At 34.7% G+C, this 17,500-nt stretch overlaps 1 pseudogene; it reads right to left on the bottom strand.

The window, feature by feature from the left end:
• Nucleotides 1–2,945: 2,945 nt before the first annotated feature.
• Nucleotides 2,946–16,697, bottom strand: LOC122351755 (annotated as a pseudogene).
• Between the last annotated feature and the right edge of the window lie 803 nt (nucleotides 16,698–17,500).

Consider the following 17,500-nt stretch of genomic DNA (forward strand, 5'->3'; position numbering starts at 1 on the left):
CAACTTTAACTATTATTATTCAACTATTCAACTATTATTATTCCAATAATGCTTCAAGAAATTGTACATTACTCCTATTCAATAAAACGCATCACCTAATAAAACGGTACTAATAATATTAATATGCACACAAATGTGTAGACGTTTAAACTCAAAACATGGTCCAAAACACCCTTTTTAATTCAAAAGTCAATTTAAAAATTTTATTCAAATTAAGTAGATTTAAATATTACATTTTAAGTACTAATGCGCAAAATGTATAGTAGCATTATATGCATGTCTCATCATTAAAAGTCCAACTAACGCCAAGCGACAGAATAAAGATGTCTTATGTGCATTTATTTATTTTATTTGGTAAGAAGTGGTAAATAGAGCTGTCTAGTCATGACATTAATTTGTAGACTGACCTGATAAGTCATCCTTGTCTTCCTTAGGGAATTTCCCATGGGTTTTTGGCACAGCCTCAAATTAAAGCCGCTAAATAAGAACTACAACAGTTTTCAGATTCGCCAAGCACGCAATATCACATTCTTTCTAAGCTGTAGTCCGCATTTAGATACTCGTTAGCATGACACACACACACACACACACACACACACACACACACACACACACACACACACAACATAAGTGGGTTCAGTGATTCACATATGGAAGTGTATTATTTATGTTGCAAAACCTGAAAACGATTGATTACACAGATCTTATTTTGCCTCATGAACTAAAAACCCACGGAAGCCCAGAGGAAGACGAGATGCTGAAAATGCTGCTGAACAGGCTCTATAAGAGAGATGATACAGTAAAGTTGCCCATTATCCCCAAATAAACCCCGCTTTGTGCTGCCGAACCGCCCAATCATGAGAGTTTATTTCGCGATAATGAGACCAGCTAGCCGTACATTATCCTTTAAATCAATATTTTAGGTAATCTTTCTCCGGCGGATGAGCAAAAACGTCGCAAGAGTCCCCAGTGTGCAGCGCCAGTCTGCCAGTCCATGCGTGAAAACAACAAGAAAACTAGTTCTCTTTCTTCACACCGGCTCATCTATGCAGTGTGTGTGTGTGTGTGTGTGTGTGTGTGAGAGAGAGAGGTCCAAGGCACACATGTGCGCCACTACACGCATTTCTGCTCAACGCGTCGTCATTGGAATTAGTGAAAATGATTACGTTTGTTTACAAGGCTGGCACTTATCCACACACACACACACACACACACACACACAATACGCACGCACACATACACACACACACGCACGCACGGTCCGATGCAGCATCAAGGACATGGTTTAAGATCCTCGGATAAAACAGGAGCGTGTCTGTACGCACGCGCGCACAATAATAACGGGAAAGATGAGCGCCAAGAAGAAACTATTCAGCATGCATCTGTAGCCAGCCTACGAGGAGAGCTCAAACTGAAATGGATGGGCATGCAATGAAGGATATCAAAGGAATGTATTAAATATTGTGCAAAGCTAATGACTTTTTGTGTGTAGTAGTAGTAATAATAATAATAATAATAATAATAATAATAATAATAGCAACAAATAAATCTAAAGTAATAATGATAAAAAAAAATAAGGATAATGTTTATTTTTGTTTGGTAAACAGCAATATAAATATAATACTAATTTGCATGCTTTTCCTTCAGTGTGCAAAGCATTTTGTTATAATTATATATTAATTAAAAAAATACTAATTAATTTTTATTATTATTTTTTATATAGTATTATTATTATTATTATTATTATTATTATTATTATTATTATTATTATTATTATATAATAATAATAATAATACATACTACTACTACTAATACTGCAAAAAAATATTATATATATATATATATATATATATATTATATAAAAAAATAAAGAACAATAATAATAATAATTACAATAATAAAATTACCTAAAGACCTAGTTTGGCTATGAGAAAATATTTTGTACACACACACACACACAACACACTCACACACACACAATTTTTAACAATAACATTCTTGTTGATTTTCTGCTAGTTTAGAAAACCTTTTTTTTGTTGCTTGCATTTTATAGAAGTTATAATGTGATTGTATGAAAAACAAAATGAGAGATTGTTTCTGTATTTAAGGCACCGAGCATCTAATCTTAGATTCGTCTGCTTCCTATTCCTCCCAGTCATCTCCCGTGCTTCTTCGCCTGGCCTCAAAACAGGCCTAATAGCAACCAGGCCACAACATAACGTGACATAAATCACAAGATAATTGTGCATGTAATCACAAATTGAGCTTATATCGGATGCCTAGTGTAGAAACAAAGTTTTAACTAACCCGAAATACCTGTGCAGAAGTGCTTTCTTCAGAACTAGATGGTGTTTATCGTTGAAATAATTATCCAAGATTATTCTCATTCTGAACAGATTCCCTCATACAGGTGGCAGGCATTAAAATTAAGTGATCAAATTAAAGCAATTAAGAGTTATTACTTCCACAACACTTCAATGGAATATTTACCAGCTGAGAGCAAAAAAAAACAATTGTGACAACTTGCCCTAGCCTGAAAACACAATCTTGCTTGCAATTATATATATATTGACTCTTAATGTATGTCAGTGTGGTTTTATTATTGCTGACCTCTGAATCAGAAATGTTACAAAATACGATATTAGAGCTCAGTTTGGGAGCAAAGGATGCAGAAAAACACGACAGTGGGATTTAAAACCACTGCTAGAGAAAACAAGCATTTGAGTAACTGGATTCATAACAGCTACCAAAACGTGCTTTCAACCAAGGCGAGATTAAAAATGCGCTTCATGAACGGGCTCCAAGCCGCCTGAGATTCGTGAGAGCCGCGGCGCAACTGGTGTTCGGTTTTTCATTTGTGCACACGGGGAAAAACTAAATGTGTGTAGATTGACGCCGCTTGGCGATCTCTTGAGATGACTCTAAAAAGGAAGCGCGCTTTTATTCTACAGCGGACCGCTGTCGATGGCTGAAACGACACTTAAGACGCGAAGCACCCAAAAATGAACCGCTTAAAGTTGTGCTGATTAAATAAAAGGTTTGCGCGCGTCGCCAGCCTGGACGCGGAGCAGACGCGCTCGGGGGGCGCCGCCGCTTCTCGGCAAAGCCGCTGGTAAAGGCCGCCTTTAGTCCGGGCGGGTGTCGATCGCCAGCTTTGTTCTTGAAGTGTGAATTGAGGTGGCTATACATGTGATTCGGGCACGCCGCTCTGCAAAAGGCGCACTTCTCTCGGCTGTTCATCTGCTGAGCGCCTGTCCCCGGCGCCTGGGCGGACGAGTCCCGGGAGGTCTGGAGTCCAAAAGAGCTGGACAGAGACAGGCGACATTAGACAGCAATGAGGGCAAGCTGTGCTGACAATTATCCGCTTGTTGAGCTGGCATCGGATGAAGGATTTGGGAGATGAAAGCCAAGGGCTGAACTCAAGCTAGAGGGACGGGCGCAGGACAAAACGCGCCGAGGACGTATATAAAAGGGATAATGGAAATATAAAACGAAATCAATGAAAAATACATTTATTAAAAAAAAAAAAAAAAAGTGTGGAAATTAATTGCACAATAGAAATAGTTGTATAAAAATAGTACTAATAATAAAAGAATAATAATAATAAAAATGGAATATTAGATTACATTTTTTACATTTCTTTCAAAATCATTGGCATATTTAATCTTAATAAAGTGTAATATATATATATATTATTATATATTATTTTATACTTTATTACATTTTCTTATCAAGTTTTATATATATATTGTGTGTATATATACACACACACACAATTATGCACTTAAGAAACTATGATAAAAATGTAATAAAATTATTTATACTACATATATACATATACACATACATACATATATATATATATATATATATATATATATATATATGCTGAAATATATAAAAGATGAAAATAGAAATCTGAAAAACTATATATATAAAAATTTATATATAAAAGAAATGTAATAATAATTGTGCGTGTATAAATACACAAAGTATTTATATAAAAAAGACACTTTTTTACAGTAAAAATTCTTTGAATATGATTAATCGTGAATGTATTATTTGACAGCACTAATAATAATAATAATATTACTAAAAATAATCATTTAATACTTTTTTTTTCTCCTTCAAATCTCCAGTGTATTTTGTGTCACTACTAAAAGCATTTTTTCACATTCTGTACAGCCATAAACAAACCAACCGTGTTCATAATCATAGTCCGTTATCGCATATGAAGATCTTCGCCTGTTTAAGTAACAGCGCTATTTTTTTTTTTTTTTTTTTAAAGCTCCACTGATGTGAAAAACCTACTTTGTGGCTTCTTTTTGCATGACACCAGACTTGCACTCTCGATAATTTAGCTGCTCCTCAAAGGTCTGTTTTGCCAACACTATACATATTTCCTCGCTCTTAACAGACGAGAGAGCCCTCGCATTCATGGCGCGCTTTTAAGCCAAAGCCTGCAGAAAAGAACAGTCCAGAAACGAGCGAATGGAACGACAACACAGAAGATTTGCGGTAATATGTGATTCACAGCTCTCTTGTCTTGTCTTAGCACATCCTACTTCGACATCCTAAATGGAAAAAGCGAGGATTCCCGGGCGGCAGATGTGGAGCCTTACATAATAGGTGTGAGTTTCACGTTCTCCATATGGACAGGTAAAACAGTGCGCTTTCCTTTATGCCTTCCTTATGTGCGCTTAATTAGATTTCCTCTGCAATTTCACGAGCTGCAAATATATACGGTTGTAAATGTGCAATGTTTGACGCACTCCCTTGTGGAAACGGGTTAGTGACGCTGGCGATGCATGATATTAAGAGTCGAGGGTGTGGAAACTTCTTTGAGCAGGGTCAAGCTGTACAAATTTCTTGATTTTGTCCCGCTTAATAAATTCTAAATATATGTTGACTAAAATAGCTTCGCCAGAGTAATACTACTCCTAGTAATAAAATTATTATTAATACAACAATAATAATAAAAAAATACTATTATTATTTGTATATTAACAAAATTTTAGATAGCACATATTATAAAAGTTCTTGTAACAGACGTTATAATTCTGTATAAAAACTACAAGCAATAAACTTGGAGCAGAACTGTATATAATATTTATCTTGTAAATTGTGTATTTTTGTAAAAACTAAATTTTTATATTAATAAATTAAATAATAATGGAAAACAAAATATAAATATTTATATTTAGTAAATAATAGTTCAATAATTATTTATGTAATAATTATATATATATATATATATATATATATATATATATATATATATATATATATAAATTAATACATACATTGTAAATAAAACAGTCACAGTGTATTAATATTAATTAAATGTAATAATAATAACAAATAATAATAAAATATATTTTAAAATAATACATATTTTACATTTAATAATAATTATAATAATAATAACAGAATAATACAATGAATATTTACATAATTATATATAAATAATTTAAATAATACATTATGATCCTATATTTTTAAAATGATGTATGTGACTTACTAAATGAATTTTGTATAATGTTGGTAACTTGTGTAGTTTAATGTTGTTTTTAAATATGTTTTAAAGTGTAAATATCTCTCCATACACACAATATAACCACGTGACCAAGGTCACATCACAATGCATTTCAATAAATGTTAAATGGTCATTATGCTCTCTTTTAATATAAATGGCAAAATTCAGACATTCAGCGCTAAGGCATCATAAACGCGTGATTGAAAAAAAAAAAAAAACGAGCAGAATTTCTGGTGACATTTTATGCAGCCATTAATAATGATTTAAGGAACAAAAAACTGGAAACAACGGAACGGAAATTGGAATTTCTTCAAAAAAAACCCAGCGACTAAAAAAATGTCCACAGTAAACGTTCAGATTCACACCACTTCCTGTTCAATCCTGTCTTTGGCGCACACACACACACACACAGACACACACACACACACACACACAGACTCTTATGAGGGGAAAAGTTCACTCTGTCCAGTTCAATGCTGTCAGATACATACTGTAAATACTGTACTTCAGTTCGCTTAAAAAAACAACATTAATAGCCACTTTTTTTTTTTTTTTTTTTTTATTTCATTCAAAACCAGTTACTGTCTGAAAAGGAGGGCCTCAAAACGGCAAAAGTAAAAACGTTTTACTGAATGCCTTCTTAGAAATATCCTTAGAATCCCAAAATGCACGCATGAGATGTTTATTTTATTTTTTTGAAGTGTTATTTTACTAATAATATCGTTTTGTTCACATTCACAATTAGACTTAATTTTAATATTTTCAGATTTTTTTACTACCGCTTTTATCTTCTGGTTTTAGTTTCATGTAAATATGCCAATATAGTTTTTTATTATTTATTTACTTTGAGTTATTTTAGTATTTCAAGTTAAGTTAAATTAAACTAAAACATAAAATATTTATTTATTTATTTTTTCAAGTAATAAAAACATTTTTGTTTGGTTTTGGTATTAGCTAACTGATAATAAAACCCAAGTTCAGTTACTTTTTAATATTTTAATATTTAAAAATTCTAATTTAATTTGCATTAACCCGATTAAAAAAACTTTTCAGGTTTCAAGTCAAAAGAAAGCTTTAATAAAATAACGCATTGAACCAAATCCAGTAAAATGCTCACCATACGAAACTTATTAGTGAAACCTTAAAAATGGTAACGCTTGCATTTCTTTTAAGGAACAGTTCAGATAAAAACTATAGGCCATCCAAGATTAGGGGTGAGTTTGCTTTCTTCATCAGATTTAGAGGAACGCAGCACTACATCGCTGGTCCATTTAATGAATGAGTGAATGGTGTGCCGCCAGAATGAGAGAGTCCAAAAACATAAAATAAAATAAATACAAATCACAATAACCCACAAATAATCCGCCAATTAACATATTGTTGAAGTGCAAAGAAACAAAATCCATCAGCAAGACTTGCTGTAACTTCCATTTAACCACTGCTCCAGCTACTTATTTGAGCTCTGTAACTTCATCCAGCTAAACTAACAGACCGAGCACCGCTTTATAACAAAACAGCTCATCCAAACATATGGGTGGTATTTTGATGTGTCGAGAGACGCCAGAGATGTACTTTTTCACCGAGGAAGTTATTACGAATTAGCCAAAAGTGATGGCTTAGCGCCCGACGGGCACTCCATTCGCTGCAGAGCACCCACCGTGAGCAAGTGATGAAACGCCATTGCAATTCTAACGGCTCCTTTAAAGGGTTTAACGGCTCACAAAGTCAGGCTCGCTTCGCTTCCGACGCAATTTTGTATATTTACGACGTGAAAGCGGAGGCGGAAAAAACGCGATAGCGACTTCTTACAGCAAAGATTCGCCACCTTTTGAGGCAATAGGGTTTGGTCACTCTCATCATCTCTGTCATTGTACTCTTTCTACCTTATATATCACAGTGCTTTGATGCAACCTGTAGCAGTTGAAAAGCGCTGTATAAATAAAATGATTGATTGTTTGGAATGATACAGGGTTTTTTGGGGGCGACTGCCCGCCTCTACACCTGTTGGGGTCCTCAGACGCTGCAGGCGCAGAAGACGCCAGTGAGCGGACTGGGAGGACGCCCGGGTACGTGATTTAGTAAGACTCCTCCGTCATGGTGTGTGCATGGCGCGTGGTCGGCCAGGTCCGGTCTGGGTGCAGGGCCAGGTCCACCCGCTTGTCCGGGCGTGCTGTTGAGAAAGTCGCACTCGGCCGTCCCGCGCTGGGAAACTTCACGCTTCAGGCCTCTCAGCGAATCGAAAAAAGTGTCCGTCTGGATCGGCGCCGCTACGCAGGCGCAGGAGGCGGAGGACGACGATCGCCGAACCTTCTGACCTCAGCGGGGAGGAAAAGGGGAGCTCTCGCCTGCCCGCGTGTCTTCGTGCACTGGGATGGGCATGGAAAACTGTCTCGAAAAACGGGAAGGAAAGCGACAAAACATTTATGCATGTGTCACACGCCAGCGTCAGATTTGCAAATATATGCATATATATATATATATATTACAATATTTTTATAATAAAAAATTCATAATTTTATATATATATATATATATATATATATATATATATAAGAGCAATATAGTATATATATATATATATATATATATATATATATATATATATATATATATATATATATTAGGCTTTATTAGCCCATTTTAATCTCAAATGCTTCTACATTGATATATCCAAAATGATATGTCATTAGTAAATTCATTTCAAAATAATCACTAATAATTATTACTTTTTGTTTTATTTTGGGATAATGTGTGTAATGAATTATCATATTTTTGCAGTCATAATCATTAAGTTATAGATCTATTTTGCAAAAAATATTAATAGAAAGATAAAAATAAATAGAAAACATTTCCAAAATGTTACATTTTTATCAAAATATAACATACCACGCTTTTTTATATTAGTGCTACCAATATAACATCAATATTATTATTTTAATTAATTTTTTTTTTTGTGCAGTATTTTGCAATTTGCAACATTTCAGTGTAATTTTCACTAACACCTGTATTTTTTATTTTGTCTGCCTTTCACTTTTATGTGTGTGTTCATGTGATAATCAACGCTGATCCATTCTGTGGCCACACAAATATTTTTATATTATACATATATTAGTACCAGACAATTTAAAGACAACGTAGTGCCAAAAATCTTTGTCCTATCTTTATAACTAGCCTCCGCTTTTGGTGCTTTGGTGCAGCTTATCACCTTCTCAAGGTGCAAACAGGAAGTAAACTGCTCTGGTCACGTGACCACTTGCACTAATCATGTGAAACTGCAACATACACAACAGAGACCATTTACTTTTATATATTTGCAGGAAGTGCACTAAACATTCAGTATGTTTTTTTAAGAGCTTTATAAATGAAACTTTTTATAGTCTGTATTGTGACCGGTGATTAAGTTTAATTTAATGCATTACTTGCAGAACTGTTAGTAAAAATACTAGAGGTTTCCAAATGAAAAACTGTGCCTTTCTGTGCCTCTTAAATGTAAACGCATGTTAAAAAGCAAGAACCATTCACTGCAGTTTTGCCAAAGTGCTCCAGGAAAGTGGCAATCAAACGCTTTTTTGATCATCACAGGCCAAGGCAAGTCAGAATTGCATAGAAATGCTTGGCAAAATGTACAGAATAACGCAAATGCATCTATTAACCAAGCATTAACATATACGCAAAACGAGAAAGGGCCTCTTGTAAATGCTGCAGAAAATTATCTCTTGCATTCAGAACCTGAAGATAAACAGGTTGTGGGGTTTAGTATACACATATACATATACACACACATACACACATACATGTATATACACATACACACACATATATATATATATATATATATATATATATATATATATATATATATATATATATATATATATATATATATATATATATATATACACACATATCACATATATATATATATATATATATATATATATATATATATATATATATATAAGCACATTAGTATGCAAATGCAAAGAAAGCACAGCAGTGATATGCACACCATGCAACGCTGACTATTAATGAGGAACTCTGTCAATTTTAGCACCAAACAATGCAGTGAGAATTGCTCTACCATAACAACCGCGCTAGCCGCTGCCACTGCAAGGCAACACCGCCAATTAAAAATCAACTACAGAGGTTGAAATTACCCCCAAAGCCGTCCCGGATCAAAGTCTGTGATCACACCGAGAAGGCACGTGGAGTTAGTAATGTAACATTACGAAATCATAATCATCAGAGCGCTGCTCGCTTTCACCACCGACGCTCATAATTCAACAGATGCTTGATGTTTTTTTTTTTTTTTTTTTTAAGATATGCAAATCTGAGATCGCTGTGAAGAGAGAGATTATTATAAATATTTTTGTTCCGATTTCTCCCTTCAGCGACGCTGAGTCATCTCTGAGCTGCTCTTTCCGTGCAACAAAAGCGATGTTTACTTTAAAGCCTGAACAAGCGCCCATAAAAGTAGAATATTACATAACGCCAAACTTTTTCATCTTGTCCTTCTCATTGCTCGTTGCAAACTGCATTAACTTCCTCAGACCCACGATGGCATGCATTAATAATTAATATGCACGACATCACAAATGAGAAAACTGACTACACTTTACAAAGCCTACACCAAAACAGCAGCTTGCATAAAAAGCATGCATTTTTTTTTTTTAAGTGGCTAAAGTATAGGTCTTCTCAGAAATGCTCTTAAATATACTGGTGATTATTTATTCAGCAATAACTAAATTAATATTTATTTTACTCTTCTTGTACGCGGACGAACCAGAAGGACTTTTTCTTTGTAAAAACGTAATTATAAATAGCTTTTTTTTTTTTTTTTTTTTTTTACCCCAAGTGTTTTGTTGCACGACAGGCTTTTTGTCAAAACCCTTTGAAAACTTTTTAGATCATTTTTAAAAACAAAAATGTTTTGACAACCGCTGAAATGTATTTTATGCTATTTTTTTTGGTCCTCGCTTTCCAGTGTGTTTATTCTTAAATCAAGGTGCATTTACTTTTGAGAAGCAAACGACAAAACCTTCTTTCGAGACATGGCGTTATTTGACGATTAACTTGTCGGGCTCCTAAAAATCAACCTAATTCAATTGAAAACGAGTTTGGGTGACAGACATTTGTTCTAGATTATGCCTTTTCATTTCAGATCTCAAGTAAAAGTATCATCGATTTAAAGAGGTTTACGTGTTTATACAGGAAAAACAAGACAAAAACACTGTTATGCTCAACATTTAATTGACTTTACAAGACTTTCTGCTCCGATTTAAGATGAACAAAGAATACTTCTTCACAGCATTTATTCGTCTTAGTTAAAGCACTATTTTTTAGCCGTAACATTAGTTAATGCACCGTGAGCTAGCATGATTAGCACTGAACAGCTGCATTAATAAATACTGCAATAAATGCATGATCCTCGCTTCGCTTGTCGCTAACGCTAGCAACATTGTAAAGTGTTACCAAGGCCTTCTCAAAGACGTGAAAAAGAGGAAACCCTTGCACGCACGACACTGATATTCAGGCTTTTCCGAAGCTCCCGCCATTAATATGAGCAACAGCATCGGCTAGCATTAACGCTTTCCTTTAGCTTAACACTAAATCAATTTTAATGCTGCACGGACGTTCTTGGCTGGGCAAAAACACGCGCGTCTTTTCCGCGACGCTTTCCATCGTCCCAAAAATACATCTCACCGCGCGATTGTTTTCAAGTGATTTCACAGAGGACGCAATCGTGCAACAGTGTGCTGTTTCAAAACAACATTTATCAAAGTGATAATTGAACATGCTCTATCCGCTCAAGTCTATTTTAACGCATGGCGCCGAGGTCAGAGGTCAATGGAGCAAGAAGCCACACCACAACGCTTTGCACAAAGTATTATTTTTCTTTTTAATTGCGGGGAAGAACAAACAATGAAATGTATAATTACTTAGAAACGCCGCATTGCGCTACTAGCTATAATGACACTAATTTGTTGTGACATTTCTAAAGTAATTGTAACTCCACAGTTTTTATTTTACCTAATTTAATTAGAACGAAAGAAACGCAGTTGGGTAGTGGTGAGGTAGTATAACGCTATAATTTTAATAAAAGCACATTAGTCGGAAATTTCAAGTTAGGTTCTAAAAGAAAAATAAGAGTTTACCATTAGAGGTCTCTATTTCCTTTGTGGATTCAAGCTTCAGGTGATCTTTCTGCCTTCTGGTTAGAGTCTGAATCCTCTGGAAAGTCCCCTGGATTTCCTGCCAGAGTGTCCAGTACTTTCTCTCGCTGAGCGAAAGAGAAAAAGAAGGCAAACGTCTTTCTGGGTGTTTCGAAATGATAATAATCTAAAAGCGACAGCATCGGTGTTAAGATTAGAAGAAGAAAAAAACAAAAAAACAATGTTATTCAGAATATCTAGTGACTACTACACTCCACTGGGAACTGATCGAAATGTGCCATTTAAAACTGTTTTTATTTATTTATTTATTTATTTTTACTTTTGGGAACAGTTGTGTTCACAGTTTTATAAATATATTAAAAATAAGAACTTTATACATATTTTTTTTTATAAATTAACAAACCGTCTAAGGCTGACTATCTGTGATCTACACACACACGCACACACACACGCACATGTGTACACACACACATACACACACACACACACACGCGTACTGACACACGCGCATATGTGTGCATACACACATACACACATCGCGCATACACGCACGCACACACACACGCAGACGCACGCACATACACACGCGCATACACACGCATACACACGCCACATACACGCACATACACACGACGCATATACACACACGCATGCACATATACACACACACATACATGACGCATTGCACGCACGTATACACGCATACACGCACGCGACACACACACACACGCGTACAGACACGCCACACGCATGCACGCATACATACACATGCTATTTTCCAAATTTTTAGAAATACAGGCTTTTCATAGGTTATTATGTTTTTATTGTGTTAGTCATATTTTTTCAACCCAATCAGGTTATCTGAAAATTGCTAAAAAAAAAAAAATTTCAATAATATAAAAATATTTTCACCCACCACAAAAATATTATTCATCACGGGTTCATTTTACCGCCATTTTTAAATATCTGTCATCCTTTTTCACTTTCAGTGACATTTTCCCCTAATAAGCCCTAGTTCACTTGAACCAAAAAAAGCCATAAAGCATCAAGTTTAACTACCCTACTTCTAAATCACTGCATGTATGACATTTACAAACATGTAGAGATGTTCACCTCCCTTTACCAAACTGACCCCACATCAGTGGAAAGGTATAAGTATTTAATGAGCACGGGCCTCAGAGGTGTTTTCGCTGGATGCTTTTTTGTTTTTTCCTTTAATCTTACTTCTGGATATTATACAAGATATACTCTCGCAAGAACAACAGTGACCTGCTAATTCCAATGAACAGACTCCCAGAGTTGTTAATCAGTTGTTTTAGTTCAAGATTAAACCTTTTGTCGGGTGCCCGTGGGACTAAAGTGTAAAATCCTTCATTAAAAATGGATTTTTAGTGCTATGATTCATGTACCTCTTCATTTCCGCAGAGCAGCAGATATTGTATGGGGAAAGCATCCTGAATACTCTGTGGTCTGCTTTATCTGCAAAAAAAAAAATACAAAATACACAGAATAACAACACTGCTTCAAACATTAAAGCTAAATATACAGCAGTATATTTCGTAGGACAAAAAAAAACAAGCAAACACATTTTTCTCTTTAAAATCTCTGCATTAAAAAATTATATTATTAATAATAATCATTTTGCTAAATAAAATGAAGCCTATTTTTTAGGGACCATACATTTTTAAGTTATATTAGTTAATGCAGTTGTAGTTAATTACAAAAATGCATTTGTTTTTTGAGAATAATTCTTTTTTTTTTTTTTTTGAACACTTTTCTGTGCTCAAAACACAGTTTAATATAAGTTTATGCATTTTTTTATTTTATTCTCTTTCTTTTTTCTTCTGTGACCTCATCAGCATCAAAGGCCGCTTACAGCAAACCAACCAATAATTAGATTTAAAATAGCTTAAACAACAACAGTAATTCGATAAAATTTTATACAATACACTTTCTACAAATAACTAAATAAATAACACTCCTCCTCCCACAAAATCATATCGTAAACTTTTATTTATCTTTTATGAAATTCCCTTTTTTTTTTTTTTTTTTACTAAAATAATAACAATGCAATATATGCATTATTAGATTAATTAAATAATAGCTTAACGTATTATTACAATACTATAAATAACAAATATTTATACAAGCATCAATTTAAAGCAAAACAAATAATTCTAGCATGATATATAGATATTTTACAATTCAAAGTTTATATTAAGAACATAAAATGATAAAAAAATATTATAAAAAATATTGTTTTATAATTAATTTATAATATATAATTTACATAATATTATACAATTTTATTTTATAATTTATATGTTAAAGAGAACTGAAAGCGGATACGAGCTTAATTATCTGTTGTGAAAATAATGTCTCAACCTAAAGGGTTTGGTATGACTCATCCAGCAGAAAAACCATTAATAATAAGCTCAAAGTCTGCACAAGTTCACAAAAAAACTTTTACTTCTAATTATGCACGCTTACGATAACACGCTCCGTCACATTTACAGTGTTAAGCCACTGCCGATATTAAACGGAGGCCTCGATTAAGTTCAGGAAAAGGAGAAAGCAGCCATTTCGGAACTGTTATGTCTATATCTTTCAGTAACAGTCATCTGGAAAAAAAAAAAAAAGAAGTGACACCTCCTTTCACGAGAGAGAAACTGGATTCTGGAGGCCTGTTCTACACTGGTGGCACATCCAGGAAAGCGTTATGCTCTAGTGCCCCCTGTGGGTTAAAACCTCGCGCATTAAAACAATTGAGGAGAATTATCACACTGGATTCAATTAGAGAAACATTCTCACTATGGATGATAGCGATGAAAAATGATATCAAACTGTGAAGAGAGAGAACTACATCTTTTCTACACATTTCTCACAACTTAACCCTCGAGTGAACCGAGAGATAACTAGCACGTGCGCAAACTCGGCTATTAGGTTTGTCTGCGCTTAAAGGCGTTTAACGATGATAACACAACACAAAGGCAGGGTCCGAGGTCACGCGTCCTCTCGGGCCGTTTCAGAACAATTACATCACAACCAAACGCGCTCTCGCGCGATAACTGGACACAAAAACACGAGCCGGAGAGAGGCAAAATCGTCGCCGAGGCCGCATCCCTTTGCGGAGAGAAAACACCCACCAGGAAATGGTTAGTCCTGTGGGAGCTGGACGGGTTGTCGGGGCGATGATCGCTAGGTGACGAGGTTTCGCTTCCTGTTTTCTGTACGCAGGCTCGCAGATCTCCTCTGGAGAAAAAAGAAAAAAAAAACAGCCAGCGCGTTATCGCGGTCAGACTCGGCGAGGACGAGAGCGTCTGTCAACTTGGCGTGACCCAAAAGTGAAAATCCTGTCATGCGCATTTTTATATTCGAATTTATTGAGAAGTTGGTGACCAGGCCGATTTGGGTCACACCTGACTTCCACGCAAAGCACATAAAAAGATGATGCATTACGGAAGCAAACGTTGACGCTTTAATAAATATCTTCCAACAGAAATGCATACGGTGAGTGAAAGAGTTTCACTTTTGGGTCAGCTATTCCTTCAAGCATGTAACGCACAACCTAACATGCACTTATTTCCAATCTTACTGTAACTAGTCGCGGTTCAGTCAATCGTCTCTAATGCTTACAGTGCATACAGAGCAAATGAGTATTTTTTGACTCATATTGAGCATGGCGTGTAAATAATCATGTCAAAAGTTACGGCAGATGCTAGTTAACAGCCTTTGCAATAAAAAGTGTATTTTTTATAAATGTAATGCATGCATAAATATATACAGATAGATAGATGTCTTTAAAAAAATAGGTTAAGTTGATGGTTCAGAGAGTCTGAACAAAGGGTTTCATTTTTGAAGAAGTTGCATTTGTGTAACATTTTAACGGCTCTACTGTTATATGAGAATGTGGAAATAGTCGTAATAATCGTATGAAGTGTGCACTGCCTCATTTTGATGCCCCATGTTGCCTGCAAAACGGTTTAATCTTAGCATTCGAGTGCATGCTGAGCAAATTATTTTAATGCCTGTCAAACAATTAAATTGCGACTAATCGCATCCAAAATTAAAGTTTGCATTTACATAATATATGCATGTGTGCTGTATGATATTTATTATATACATATAAACACACGCATATTTCAAAACATTTTAAATTACACATGTGTATTATATATATATATATATATATATATATATATATATATATATATATATATAAAATGCATATAAAATATATATATATAAAATGCATATAAAAATATATATATATAAAAATGCATATAAAATATATATATATATATATATATATATATATATATATATATATATATATATATATATATATATATATATATATATAATAAATATTCACAATATCATATCACTTAAAGAAATACTTTTATTTTGGATGCGTGAGTAACTACGATAAATCATTAGACAGCACTAATTATTTTAGCCCTAATCAGAATCAAAGGCTACATTTATAGCAAACTCCAGAGTAATAAAAATAACAACACTTTCAATTAATTGCACAGAATAATTGAAACAATATCATTCGCAAATCTAAAGGAATAAACTAATTTTTTTTTGCACGCTTTAAAAGTAAAACGTTCATTCAAAGCGCTAAGAAAGCGTTCACGGCCAAGGAAGACAAAACCAATAGTTGGGCGCCATTTAGTTGCAATGATGAATCGCATTTCCAACCTGATGCATGTTTATGAAGGCAACCGAGCTCCGTCTTTCAGAAGTGCGATGGTCTTCGCCTGCTCCTCTATCTTTCTCTCCAGCTGCTGAGTGTGCCGCTGATACTGCTCGGTCTGCAAAAGCCACAGTTTAGCGTCCGCCCGCTTCTCCGCCGCCGGCCGAGCCACTGGGTCGCCGCGCTCACCTTGTGCTGAAGTTCCTTTCTGGCCGACTCTTCTCGATAGACGCGCGTGCGTAGGCTTCGAGGCTTTGTTGAGCTGCTCACTGATGGTCCTGTCCATCCCGGGCCTTCAGTAACATACCGAACAGGGCGGTCCCGGTGGCCCCGGCCCCAGTCCCGGCACACACTCGCGCGCTCGCGCTCCCTTCTCAGAGGAGGCGCTCAGAGGAGCCGAGATCAGCGCTGGAGCTGTCTTCGCCAGATCGCTGCAAACACAGATTTTCAAAGCCAGAATCCTTTACTTTTCCTGCTGGTCAGAGACACTTAAAAGCATAAATTAATCAAATCACACGAATTAAACATCCTATAGACAAAACCACCGCAACAGTCCTTTACATTTTCCTGCACCTGACAAACAAACGCAAACAAACTTTTTTTTGATCTGAAAGGCTTTCGGATAAACGCTGCGATGTTTATTTCAGTTGAGGTATGAAAAAACTGTGTCAAAATCTAGAATAATAACAATTAAAAAAATAAAAATAAATAGTGTGCAACTTCATTAAAAAAATTATGTTTGTCCTCTTTTAGGTCTTCTTTTACATTTCTCACACATAAAACTCATGTGTTTGGTAAAGAATAAACTGTCTTTAGAAATGTATTATGTAACGTATTAATACATTTATGCCTTTATTAATAATATTAATAATGTTTCATTGTTTTTAGATTCTATTTAAGTTTATTATAGTCTATCCAAATATACAGATACAGAGATATATCAAACATGACATTGTGTGTGTGTGTGTATATATATATATATATATATATATATATATATATATATATATATGGCATTTTAAATGATTCATCATGCTTTTTAAGTATGTGTGTATATATATATATATATATTTATAATATATAATTTTT

The sequence above is a fragment of the Puntigrus tetrazona genome, chromosome 9 (genome assembly GCF_018831695.1).
Source record: "Puntigrus tetrazona isolate hp1 chromosome 9, ASM1883169v1, whole genome shotgun sequence".
Lineage (NCBI taxonomy): Eukaryota > Metazoa > Chordata > Actinopteri > Cypriniformes > Cyprinidae > Puntigrus > Puntigrus tetrazona.